Source organism: Phyllostomus discolor, chromosome 8, assembly GCF_004126475.2.
Source record: "Phyllostomus discolor isolate MPI-MPIP mPhyDis1 chromosome 8, mPhyDis1.pri.v3, whole genome shotgun sequence".
Lineage (NCBI taxonomy): Eukaryota > Metazoa > Chordata > Mammalia > Chiroptera > Phyllostomidae > Phyllostomus > Phyllostomus discolor.
Genome location: NC_040910.2, coordinates 102,493,399 through 102,507,108, shown reverse-complemented (window position 1 = coordinate 102,507,108; position 13,710 = coordinate 102,493,399). Strand labels below are relative to the sequence as shown.

Here is a 13,710-nt window from a genome sequence, read left to right as displayed (position 1 = left end):
CAGGAGCATATAATGAGGGTGGCATCAGAATGGTCAATAAGGATGGAGTCCAAGTGCCTTATAATAGTCTAAATTTCAGGGAAAGGCTAGCTCGAAGCAGACCTCCCTGGTGTTTATTAACTAAGGAACAAAAAAGGTTTACTGTAGCTGGATTTCTTGTTTATCTCTCCTTACATGTTTGTTTTGGTGATTAAAAGGTGGTGGGATTGTTAGACACCTGTATCTCAGGTTTATTGATTCGCATAACTCCAATGAAGTTGTACAAAATAATTTCTTGACCAGAGAACAAAAGCCCCTCTAATGAAATAGCCCCGAATGTCTCAAAGTTGTTGGAGTAACAGCCCCGCCTTCACCTTGAATATATATATCAAGGAATATATATCAAGTAGAATTAGACAGGCAAAGAAACAAGAAATGCTGGTTAACTATTACAAACTAAGCACGTAGAAACAGTTACCAGGGAGTCAGATGACAAATTCTGAGAACTTTAAGAAATAATAAGACATTCAAACTCTGTACGTACAGCTACTTCTAATTGTCTGATGTATGGCTCTCCTGGTCAAAATAATCTTTGTTTAATGTAACTAAATCTATGGGAATTTTCGTACTTTTCCTGGTTACCTTTGTATTGATTTGTTTCTGCCCCACCTAACCGCAAATGTTAATCACTGCTAAAAATGAAAGTATAAAAAGCTGCTTGTACTTGCAATAAACGGAACAGAGCATCACCGTCCTCTGAGGCATGTTGTCATCTGTCTCCCATCGCCAATGCCTTACCCACCTTTCAGGAACCCCTGGACCCTGCTGCGGCCGGACTGCGCCACGGTTTGCTCGGTCTGGTCTTCCTTCAGGCAGCGCCGTGCAGTCCTTGCCGGGCCCCTCTGTGCTTGTGTAATTAATGGTCGATTCCCTGGGCGCGCGCTGGTGGGCCCGGAACACACCCGACCAAATGCCCAGCCTGCGTCCTGCGCCTCCAGCCTGCTGCTTCCCGTTGTCACCTTGCAGGAGCCCTGGGGACACCTGTTCACTTGTTTGACATCTCGGAATAAATGGGGAAGAGAAAACCAATTCAAAAATGTGATGAAACGTACCACCAAGAGGAACTGGAAATTGCTTCCAATATTTGTGCTTTTGCTCCCTGCCATTGGCTGGAACAGGCATTTCCAGTTGCCTTGCTTTGGGCTTATGCCTGTCTCGTTCCTCTGAGCAGCGCCCAAGAACAGGCACAGACTCTGTTCTCTGCTCCTTCCCCTCTCACTGCATAGCTCCAACCCCAGGAGTCAGCGTGTGTTATTTAAATCCAGTCTACACTGAGTGTTTACTGTAAGTGCCACTGTCACCCCCTATTTAAAAAGTAAACGCCTTTCCCTGGCCGGTGTGGCTTATTTCGTTGGGTGTCGTCCTGCAAACCTAAAGGTCGTGGGTTCAGTTCCTGGTCAAGACACAAGCCTGGGTGGCTTCAGGGCGTGTGCAAGAGGCAGCCGATCGATGTTTCTCTCCCTCTCTTCCTCCCTCCCTTCTCCCCTCTCTTCCCCTCTCTCTGGAATCAATAAAGGGGAAAAAAATAAATTAAATGTATTGAGGTGACACTGGTTAATAAAATTGTATAGGTTTCAAGTGTGTCGTGCCATCCCCTTTCACAGAGGAGGGAGCCACGGCTGAGGGGACCAGGACCTGAGGAAGGTTTGCAGGTGCAGGAGGCCGCCTGGACAGGGTTTAGGGCGGCGACACTGCACAGTTCCGGGCTGTGGGGGACAGCCAACCCTGCTGGGAGGGGTGGGTATGGAGCCTGAGGCCAGCTTCTTCTCTCCAGCCTTCCTGTCCTTCCTGCAATGAAAGTTCATAGTCCAGGAAACTCCCCGAAAGTGACAGCAACTCTGGAACTTTCCCTGGAGATAAGAACTGTAGGAGCTCCCTCGCCAGGAGCCATCCCTTCAGCTGACAGTAACTCCTCCTTCGCTAGGAGAGGGCCCGGACTTTCCAGCTTGCCTTCAAGTCAGGACACACCCCCCCTGAAGAGGCCTCAGGAGGACATCCAGGCCCAGATCTGGGCCCAGCTCCCCCTCCTGCCGGGGGATGGGCAGCCCGGCCACCCCATCTCTCCCTTTCTTTCTTCCTCCTCAGAGTTTCTGCAGCTCAGCTCCCTCCCAGCCAAAGGGAAGCAACTGTTAGCGTGGCGCAGGAAGGAGGTTTCGGCAGGTCCCGGGAGGAGGCACTTTTAAACAGGAACTGACTCAGGTCCAGGAAACTATAAATGGGCACCTTGGCAATGCAGGTGCCCCATCTCCTGCGTGTAAACCCCAGGCGATGCCAAACAGACCATCTGTGTATCAACTGTCATGGGTTCAGGAAGCCAAACAGACCCGCCCGCCCATCACCAGGGCATTTCCTCCGGGCCAGGCCCCCACAATGACCACCCCTGAGATGAAACGCTCTTGGGATGGAACTGAGGAGGAGCTTTTACAATTTGCTGAGGCTTCACACCCTTTGTTGTTAGGAAATTCTGCCTGCAGCCAACTCCCGGTCTCCGTGAACACAGGCTGAACAGCGGGGTTGTTTTTATTGTTGTTCCCTCTCTGCTCTTTACCATCTCCTTCTAATTTGGGTAAAATAATAGGCATCCAGTGCTGGTACCATAAGCAGTGTTAAGCACTTTGTATTTGGTCACTTTAATCCCCGAAACGAACCATTCGTCATTAATGCGTAAACAATGATTAAACATATCATTAACACACCCACCTTACAGACGAGACAGGCGACATGAAGACTGAGAGAAACTGAGTACGTTACCCAAGTGGAACAGTAACGGTGGGGGTTTGCACTCAGACAGAGCCCCTGAGCTTACTTATCAATGCTCTCCATCCCCCTGCAGCTTTCCGTTCTCCAGAGGGGGTCATTCCACCCCCATAGGCCTGTCCTTATTGTTTCCCTTTGAGTCAGGAAAGCCACCGTGAACCAAAGTGTCGCAGGTTCGATTCCCAGTCAGGGTATATGGCTGGGTTGCAGGCCATGACCCCCAGCAACTGCACATTGATGTTTCTCTCTCTCTCTTTCTCCCTCCCTTCCCTCTCTAATAAATAAATAAATAAATAAATAAATAAATAAATAAAATCTTTTTAAAAAAAAAAAGGAAAGCCAGAACCGGCTCCAAAGGCCCTGGGTAGATTGCTATGAAGGACCAGAGCACAAACGGTTTCCTCTCCGTGACTCAGTTCAGTCTCCGACCGCATCCACACCGGCCGTTCGACCTGGCAAGCCTCGTCTAGATCAAATCCTTCTCAACAAAGTGTTTCCTCGTGCTGGAGGGCTGTGCGAGCCCTTCGGGGAAGCTCCAGCAAACCAGGGGGGCCGGGCACAAGGGAAAAAGAACCCTGTTTGCAAAGCAGCTGTGTTAGCTCATTGAAAAACACTTCAACAAAATGCCTTTTAAGGAAGATATATTTGCAGAGGTATTGTGCTCTCAGCTGTTTCGCTAGGAACACAGCACTGAATTCCTACAGGGGAAACAGCAAAAGAGAAAAGAAAAACACCGTGGATGCCACCTGTGGTTGGGTTTTCCTTCCGGTCCCATCTCGCCCACGTGCCTCACCTTATCACTGCATCTCCCCCGGTAACAGGGCCTGTCACTGGCCCCGGCAATCCAGTAGACAGTTATGGCAAAGAGCCCCTACTCTGGAACCAGGCAGCCTGGCAGCAACCTTAGGCAAGTTACCGGGCCTGTCTTGGCCTTGGTTTCCCCATTTGTAAATGGCAGTGATAATTACAGTCCCTGCTTCAGCTAGATGAGTGACAGTGTGTGAAGCATTTAGAACAGTGACACATAGATTGTCAGCGCTCGATAAATGTTCCACTCTGCCACTTAATTAAGAGCCCTGTGAAACTGAGCAGGAACAAGGATATGAAGTCAGACAGCCTTGCCCTTGAATCTTGACTTTCAACAGCATGCTTACCCTCTCTGACCTCAATAACAGGTCTATCTATAAAATGAACTTAATAATGTCTAGATTTTATTAGAGTTGTTGAGAGGAGTAAATGAGACAGTGCAAGGTCTGTCCAGAAGGGATCCAGCCATGTAATATGACAAATAGTGGCACTGAAGAAGATACAAGATACAAGAAACATTGTATTTAGGACAATGACGCCTCAGTCCCCCTCAAAGCAGGTACCCTGGGACCTCACACAGTTCTCCCAATAGCCATCAGTTGCTCCATAGTATTTTCTGAGTCTCATCGACAGGCTGAAATCCCTTCCCTTTCAAAGGTGATTTTAGCCCTGGCTGGTGTGGCTCAGTGGATTGAGGGCTAGCTCGAGAACCAAAGGGCCACTGGTTCAATCTCCAGTCAGGGTACATGCTTGGGTTGCTAGCCAGGTCCCCATTTGGGTATGAACGAGAGGCAACCACACACTGATGTTTCTTGCCCTCTCTTTCTCCTTCCCTTCCCCTCTCTCTAGAAATAAATAAATAAAATCTTTTTAAAAATCAAAGGTGATTTTAGTTTTGGGAAAAGCCAAAAATCACAGGGAGCCAAATCTGGGCTGTAGGGGAGCTGAGTCACCTGGGTGATTTGATGTTTCACCAAAAATTCTGCATGAGACATGATGCATGACCAGACGTGTTGTTGTGATGAAGCTGCCAATCACCAGTTGGCATGATCACAAGTTGGCAATCACAACTATGGAGTTGTGGCCTTCTGAATCATCTGAGTAGTTTCTGCAGAGGAATATTCAAGCTTAATGCAAAATTTGATTGCAGATTCATTGCTCTACTCGTTCAGTCATTTTGAATGCGACGGCCACACAGTGCCCATGCAACGGCATTTACCGCCCCCACTGACTAGTACAGTGATGTTGTCATTGGTCATGCATGCACATTCCAGTCCACTCTCCTTGGCTGCCAGGTTGCACTGACGCTGCACAAACTATTCTTGTTACATTAACAATGGCTGGACTTTTTCCAGGCAGACCTTGTCTACGGAAGGGACTCAGCACAGGGTATAGCTGGATATCAGTACTCAGTAAGTGGCCCTTGTAACTCTCATAGTTAATTCCCTGAATTCCAGTCCCTTCAGGTGCAAACGGAGACAATAACACCCCAGAAATTCTGTCAGGGCTAAAGCACATGCCGTCTAGTTTTCCTTTTCCTCTCTCCTGCCCTTTTAAGATGTTCCACCTACTGCATGTACAGCTGCTGACTCACCTGCCAAGGCCCACTCAAAGTGCTGCCTCTTACCAGAAGCCTTCCTGGGTCCCACCCAGTGCTTTAGAACCCCTGACTGGTTCTGGCTGGAATTCAGAGTCCCTCAGGTCTGATCTCTGCTGTCCATCCCTCGCCATGAACCAGAAGTTCCAGGACACAGAGCCTCTTCCCATCAGCACCTCCCCAGTGTAAGAACTCAAGGAAATGCAGTCCTACCCCTCTCCCAAGTTGCCTTAAGATCAAGAGAGATGGTGGTTGAGGGCAGTCTTTGTTACCGACCGACCACTGTCTTTATGGGCTTGTCTCCAAAGCCCTCAGCAGGAAGCAGGGGACTGGACCTGCAGCCCCAATGCAGTGGGCAGCACCCTGAGCCCTCTGGCGGACAGTCTGAGGTTCTACTTAACGCGCCATTCGTCCCTCCCTCCCAAGGCCTTTTTCAAGGGCATCAGGGGCCCTTGACACGTTGGAACTGCCCACAGCACGTCAAAAATAGTAATACGCATTCACATCCCACATGAAGTGTAATGTACATGTAGACTGTACAAGCGGAGGTGCAACTGATGGGTGGGCATTTTGTTTTAAGGCAATTTATTTAAATATTTGTGAATTTCCATTTTGCAATGTCCTGTGTTCATGTTGAAGCCAGTAACTGTGTTCTATGTTTCAACCGTGGCTCCTACACCCGAAGCCTGTTTTCTTAAGGATGGGCTGGCAGTGCCTCCTCCAGTGCCTGAATCAGAGAGGCCAGATGCCCAGGTCCCAGAGACCGTCCCGACCACGCTCGCCCTATTATACTCTCTCTCTCTCTGACTACCGATGTATATCTCTACAATCTATCTATAAATCCTCTATATTCTGTCTATCTATCTATCTATCTATCTATCTATCTATCTATCTATCTATCTATCTATCTATCTAAGCTGCCTAGGGTAGAAAAGCAACTGGGCAGAGGTTAGAGACGCGTGCATGGTGTGAGACTGCCCTCTAGAGGTTGCTCCAGGAAGATGCAGGTGAGGAGCCGGCTCTTCTGTCCGGCTGAGATCAGCCCCACAGCTCGCTGACCTTTACTGAGTGCCTGTTTATACCAGGCACCATGCATGTGCTCTGGAGCCAAGGGTACTAGGAAGAGAATAAAGCTCATTCCTGTCTCCGGGAAGTCACCGTTTTGCAATGGCTACTGCAAACACATCAACACACGATCAGAATTCAGTGCCATGGCCGCTGTAATAGATGTACCAAGTTCTATGGGAGTGGGGAGTAAGTCTGGGGCAGTAAGAGAAGGCATCACAGGAGAAGTGACATTTAACCTTGGCCTTGAAGGATGAGTAAGAGTTTGCTAGGCAGCGCTGGAGATGAAAGGCATTCCATGCAGAGGGAAGGAACCGCATGAGCAAAGGCAATGTACCGCAGAAATGCAGGCTCGCCAGGGCCCCGGTTAGAGGTGTGGTGTAGCTGGAGCCTGCATAGTACAGAAGAGGGCAAGACCCACCTGGAGAGGCAGGTGGGGCCAGGTAGAGAGGGAACGACCACTGGAAAAACAAGGATGGGGTGTTCTGGCCAGGATCCTGTGCCAAACAAGAGGGAGGAGCCTCTCTCTGTCCCCAAAGGCCCTGGCTGGGTTAAGATCTTGCACTGACCTCCTTGTTTCTCCTCCCTCCCCCCTCCTTCCTGCCCTGCATGTCTACCTAAGGATGCTTCGAAATCATGAGTCTGCTTCTGAATTCCCCTCTTCATCAACATGTACAGGACCAAGGCTCTTTCGAGTGCCAAGGACCTGAATCACACTGAAGCAACTTATGTAGCGGGGGATTACTAAAAGGCCACACGTGGAAGGCAGGAGAACAGGCCCCTGAGCCACCAAGCAGCCAGGCCATGTAGTGACAGGAAAGTGGCCAAGTGGTCCATAAGGCAACCGTGCAGCTATGGGGAAGGCCGTCCTTTACCGGCGAACATCTCATGTTGCTACAAAAGTGTGTAAGCATCATGTGCCCGACAGCTGAGCGGTTGACGTCTGCGTCAGGGGAAAGAAAGTTCCGGTGCCAAGAGCACGAAGTGTCTCAAATACTTCCGTATGGCCCAGAAGCAGAGTGAAATAGTGGCTGAGAGTCCTGGTTCTACAATTAGACAGCCCTGTCGCTTACTGCCTACGAGATTCTGGCCAAAATTCACTGACTGCTCCCTGCTCCAGTTTCCTCTCCATAATAATAGCGTAGTGCCTACCTCGACGTAACTGTGCAGATTAAACGCTTCACACATACCAAGGGGTTGGAACAGGGTGTCCACTAATAACCACTCCATCAATGTCCTTTATTATCACTCATGCAAGCACTGGGATGGAGTCTAATTACCCCCTGAGGTACCCCATACAAGCCACTCTCCCTTTCTTCCTATTGGTCACGGAAACCCCGCCCTTAAGCCTTAGTAAGATAATTGGTAGTTCAGCCAGAGACCAGATTTTCTGACCTTCCTTGCAGCTCGGTGTGGCCATGTGACTAAGTTCTGGCCAATGGGAGGTGAGCAGTAGTGAGGTATGCATCTTCCTGGTTGCATCTTTAGAAGAAAAAGTGTTGTTTGTTCTCTTCGCATTCCTGTTTCCTGTTGATTGAGGAGTGGCTAGACACAGAGATCGGAGGCCATTTGTTGGAGGGAGCAGAGACACCCTAGAAGGCCCGGGCTGCTGACCTCCAACTGCCAGTCACCTCTTCACAGTGTCAGCGCTGCCTGGGGACTCTCTCCCGTCCAGGCCCCCAGGCAAGAGCGGCAGTTTCAAGCATACATCCACGCAACAACATCCACAGTGAGAAAAAGAATAATTTATCCCTGTTGTGTCTCTTAGAAACCCCCGCAGAGGACTTCCCTTCATCTACCACTGTAGACCAAGCTTGGTTCTACATACAGGAACCAACCATCTCAGTTGGCCTGGGACTGGGGCTTTCTGACACCCTCCGGAGCTCCCCGTGGGCTCAGACTGAAGCTAACCTCCAGGTGAGACCATATCCTTGCTTCCCTTTTCCCTGCCTCCCTCATCAGCCTGTCCATCAGTCACTTGCGCAAGCATCGCTGTCTCAGGCTGTGCTGGGCTGCTAGCCTAGCCAACCCAGTGTGGGACAGGTGACCACGACTACACCAAGCAGTGGCAAGGAAAATGCAATGACCATGACTCATTCAGGCTCTGGCCCTGGGGCTGGGCCGGAGTCCCCTTCCGCTGGCACACATGACACTGTGGAGAAGGAGCTCCGGGCTCATACCAGACGACAGGTAGTAAGGAGGAAGAGAAAGACGTGGTTATTGGGAAGGTGATCAAACCAACAGAGTGTTCTGGCAAGTCCTGTTCTTGGGGGAAGAAAGGCAGTAATCTGGCCCTGGCTGGCACAGCTCAGTGGATTGAGTGCAGGCTGCGAACCAAAGTGTTGCAGGTTCGATTCCCAGTCAGGGTACATGCCTGGGTTGCAGGCCACGGCCCCCAGCAACCGCACATTGATGTTTCTCTCTCTCTCTCTCTCTCTCTCTTTGTCCCTCCCTTCCCTCTCTAAAAACAAATAAATAAAATCTTTTAAAAAAAGAAGTAATCCTATTAAAGAATAAAATTTTTGGGAATTTTTAAAAGAAGGAATCCTGTTATATCTAAGGCTACCCATTGTATAAGGTGCAAAGTTTGGGGTTTTGTGAAAGCTAAGCCTCAGCTTTTGCTCCCTGTGAAATACCCATGTACTTTATAATAAATCTTCCCAATTGTTAAATAAATTTCACTTGGATTCTGTTACTTACAACCAAAAGGTCCTAAATGACTGAGGAATGAGCATCTGGAGTAGCGTTCGTACAATAAACCCTGAGAGAAACTGCGGACTTAGCTGAGTTGGGGGAAGGGAACGAGGAGGAATATGTGGCCAGCACTACCTTGCTACAGGGTAGTGAAGTGGTTGGTTAAGCTCTTCCCTGACGTTTTATGGAGCTCAGTCCGTGTGTCCACTGACATCAGGCTTCAGGTGACTCCGTAGCAAGCAGAACGTGTTGCTCATTGCTTGTGGACTTCAGTAAGCTGCAGCCAGAGATACAAGCTCTTATCCGTCACTGGCCCAGTTGACCAAAGATGGTGAAGCCAAGGGCACCCTGGGATGGTCACAGTCTTGATCAAGAATTAGCCTTCAGTGCCCTGGCTGGTGTGGCTCAGTGGATTGAGCACCAGCTCGCAAACCAAAGGGTCACTGGTTCGATTCCCAGTCTAGGGCACATGCCTCTGTTTCGGGCCAGGTCCCCAGTGAGGGGCAGGTGACAGGAAACCACACATAGATGTTTCTCTCCCTGTCTTTCTCCCACTCTTCCCCTCTGTCTCAATATAAATAAATAAAATTTTTATTTATAATCTTTTTTTGAAGACTTTATTTATTTACTTTCAGAGAGGGAAGGGAGGGAGAAAGAGAGAGAGAGAGAGAGAAACATCAATGTGCGGTTGCTGGGGGCCATGGCCTGCAACCCAGGCATGTGCCGTGACTGGGAATCAAACCTGCGATGCTTTGGTTCGAAGTCCACACTCAATCCACTGAGCTACGCCAGCCAGGCAATAAAATCTTTTTAAAAAATTAGTGTTAAACTCTGCTAAATTGTGATGTCAGATTCTCTGATTCTCCATACCACCTCCATAGCCCAGAATGCAATTTGGAGAATTGATTAGAAAACTGAAAGGTCTTAGCTGTTGGAATAAGGATGTGGATGCATCCATTCAATAGATACTGAGTGAATCCCTTATCTGGGCCAGATACTATTCTAAACAAAGTTAAAAAAAGCGTGGGGGGGGGGGCAGGGGGCAAAATCCCTGCCTCAAAAAGCTTAAACGCAGGAGGGAGAAGGACGATAGAAAGTAACCCTAACAAACCATTATATTCATGTGTTACAGTCAGAACAGAACAGTGGTCAGAAGGTACTAAGTCCTACAGTGGAAATCAGAGAGCTGCGTGAGAAGTTCGGGGAGAGTAGGGTAGTTGCCATTTTAAATAGGGAGGCCAGTACAGGCCTCATCGAGAAGGCAAGATTCAAGCAAAGACGTGTAAGAAACTAGGGAGTAAGCAATGTGGATCTGAAGGGGAAGAGCAAGAACACGCCCGGGTGCTCAAGCAGCAGCAGAAAGGCGTGTAGAGACCCGTGGGACAGGTCAGACGAGCAACCAGGGACGGCGTGGGATGGAATTGAAGGGCTTCGGCTTTTCTCTGAGCAAAACCAGAAGCCAGGGCAGAATCTTGAGCAGAGGAGTGACTTCGTGAACTTTCCCAGTCACTCCTCACTTAACATCCTGAACGGTTCTGCGACTGTAAGCTGAATGACGTGTAACCGAATCAATTCTACTACCACAGGCGAATCGATACAAACAGGAGTTAAGTTCCCACTCATCTCATCAACATCATAAGGAAAGGACATTATTCCAGGACTTGCTGTATCTTAAGAGGATCTCTCTGGCTGCTGGGTAGATGAGGATCGATGATAAGGAAGCAAGGAAAAGCAGGGCAAGTGCTCGGTTTGTGCAGGAGTCCCCCTGAGAAAAGGAAGGGGACTCCGCACCGGCGGTGTGGAGAAGTGGTCAGATCGTGCGTGGAATTTCAAGGCAGAACCGTAATAGTTTCCTGGGCTGGGGTCGACAGTAGGGTGTAAGAGAAGCCAGTTTTTTGTTTGTTTGTTTGTTTAAGATTTTGTTTATTTTTTAGAGAGGGAAGGGAAGGAGATAGAGAGAGAGAGAGAAACATCAATGTGCGGTTGCTGGGGGTCATGGCCTGTACCCTGGCCTGTACCCTGACTGGGAATCGAACCTGCGGCACTTTGGTTTGCAGCCCCACGCTCAATCCACTGAGGTACGCCAGCCAGGTGTTCTGAGTTTTTTTAAGAAAAAAAAATCCTTCAGTCTCTCCACTGAGTGCCCCCTCTCTGTCCGACAAAGGTGAAATTGCCTCCTCCTTTAAATGAGCTTCCCAGCTGCTGTGGAATTCAAGGTTGTGGAGTTCAACTTCCAAGGCAGATAAGAGCAGAAAGGCACCCATCACCCCTCATTATTCACCGTCGTACCCTGAGGCTAAGGCTCTCCGTTCGGCCTGAACAATTATCAAGGACAAAATTCCTACTTTGGGCTCTTTAGCAGAGATCTCCCAAATGAAATGCTCAGGCTGCTGAGATGTTATGGGAACTGTAGCACCAGAAAAAAAAATATATATATAAAATGCTGGCCAACAGAAGCCTGGGACTTTCTTAACCTAACGCTGCAGGCAGACTCAGTCCCAACCTCCACAACAGAACACAGCAGTAGCAGGAAGAGGATGGCTCAGCCTGCACAGCTCCCTGCTGGGGGTTCTACCTATCCGTCCGTCTTCTTCGGAGCATTCCTGAAGGATGCTGGCTGTGCAAGGGAAGCCCTCCAACCACTGTAATCCCAAAGACCAGGGAACTCACTCCACTGCCCGGAACGTGAGTTACACGATGGTGCCTGTGAGGTTCTCTGATTCTAGTATAGACTTGTGTCGGGAGCCGACCAACAGCTGACCTTTGACGCAGTCGGGTTGGGTGAGACGCGTCTGCACAGCAGAGGCGACTGTGGCCGGGTGTCCTGTCTATCTCTTCCCGCATGCCTGTCCCTATTAGCATCAGGTGGTGAGATTTTTGGACACCTGTGCTTTGTAACAAAAAACCTTGCACGATGCCTCTGATTCTGCATGAAATGACTTGCTGACCACTAACTAGAAGCCCCTGATAATCCTAATGCTGCCCACTCCCCCTACCTGGAAAGTTAAGGATAGATTTAAACTATGGGCAGACCAGCTGCCAGAACGCGGGAGGAGGCCGTTGCTAGGAATGTCTAGGGCGTCACCATTCAAAAGCTCAAGATGTATTAGAACCACTGCCTTTCCCATGCCCTGGGCAGGAGCCGTTATTGATGGGACCGGGTAAATAGAGGAGGAAGGAGTTTTCATTTAAATATAATAATCTTAGTACATAGAAATATAATATGCCCCCCCAGATATGTAGTTAATAGATCTAGTTAAAAAATCATTTATTTAATTTAAACAATATACTTTCTAGCCCTGGCTGGCATAGCTCAGTGCATTGAGCGCGGGCTGCGAACCAAAGTGTTGCAGGTTCAATTCCCAGCCAGGGCACATGCCTGGGTTGCAGGCCATGACCCCCAGCAACCGCACATTGATGTTTCTCTCTCTCTCTCTTTCTCCCTCCCTTCCCCTCTCTAAAAATAAATAAATAAATCTTTAAAAAAAAGATTTAAACAATCTAATTTCTATAAACAATAATTAATTTTAAATCACTCCTTGTACCCCTTTGATTTAGACCAATCTAGAGAAATTTAGTAGATATTTAATTATAATCAGCATTTGAAAGTTTGTGCTCGTATGGCTCTGCTGGCTATCTGATTAATGACCCTCTTGGTCAAAGTAATCTTTGTTTAATCTGGTTGATCTGTGGGACTTCCTGTACTTTTCGGTTACTTCTTTAACATGATTGATCTGTAAAATCTTCTGTACTTTTCGAAGTTATTTCTATGGTAATCGCTTCTGTTTTAATAATCATATTATGTATTGAATATTGTATAACCTCTCCTATAAAAATAAAGGTTGATTTTTCTCAGAGAGTCAGTCGGGCCCCAAAAGCCTGGCTGTCCTCCGGCACCCCACCGGGTGTCTCGATTCAGTCTCTTCTCCTGAGCCGTGCATCCTTTGGGGACCCTGAGACCCCGCCAAGGCTGGACCCCAGCAGACTTGTCCAAGAAAACTTGGAGTAACTATTGTGATTGTCATTTTTTTTTCTTTCCCACTATTGTATATGAGTAATGACTACTAGTAGGTACTGCTAATTAGAACTAAAACTGGGACTTTGTTATGGTCAGTAAAATATAAGGAAACGTACCTTATAATTGATGCTACTGTGAGCATGGTTGTTTAGAAATACTTTGGGGTTGGAGAAACTCAAGACTATTTAATGAACATGCTTAGTAAGCAAAATGCTGGGAGAGGCAAAATTGATTTAAAATACATATACTGTATCATTTGACACTTTTTAAAAAGATTTTATTTTTATATATTTATTTTTAGAGAGAGGGGAGAGGGACAGAAACATCAATGTCTGGTTGCCTCTCACACACCCAGTACTGGGACCTGACCTGCGACCCAGACATATGCCCTGGCCTGGGAATTGAACCAGAAACCCTTTGGTTCACAGGCCCATGCTCAATTCACTGAGCTATACCAACCAGGGCTATTTTTATTTATTTTTTAGAGAGAGGAGAGAGGAGGGGGAAAGAAGGGGAGTGGAACACCAATGTGTGGTTGCCTCTCGAGCACCCCCACCCACTGGGGACATGACCCGAAACCCAGGCATGTGCCCTGACCGGGAAATTGGACTGACAACCCTTTGGTTCACAGGCCAGCACTCAACCCACTGAGCCACACCAGCCAGGGAGGGTGATTCAACTTTGACGAGGAGAGAAGTTGTGGTTGTCCTTGAGGTGGCTGGGTTATGCTTGG

The 13,710-nt window shown here is 48.3% G+C and overlaps 1 long non-coding RNA gene across 1 annotated transcript; it reads left to right on the top strand.

The window, feature by feature from the left end:
* Positions 1 to 376: 376 nt before the first annotated feature.
* Positions 377 to 13,208, top strand: LOC118502321. Its single transcript, XR_004905031.1, has 3 exons — positions 377 to 443; positions 6,693 to 6,698; positions 13,198 to 13,208. It is a non-coding gene; the product is annotated as an uncharacterized LOC118502321 (long non-coding RNA).
* Positions 13,209 to 13,710: the final 502 nt, after the last annotated feature.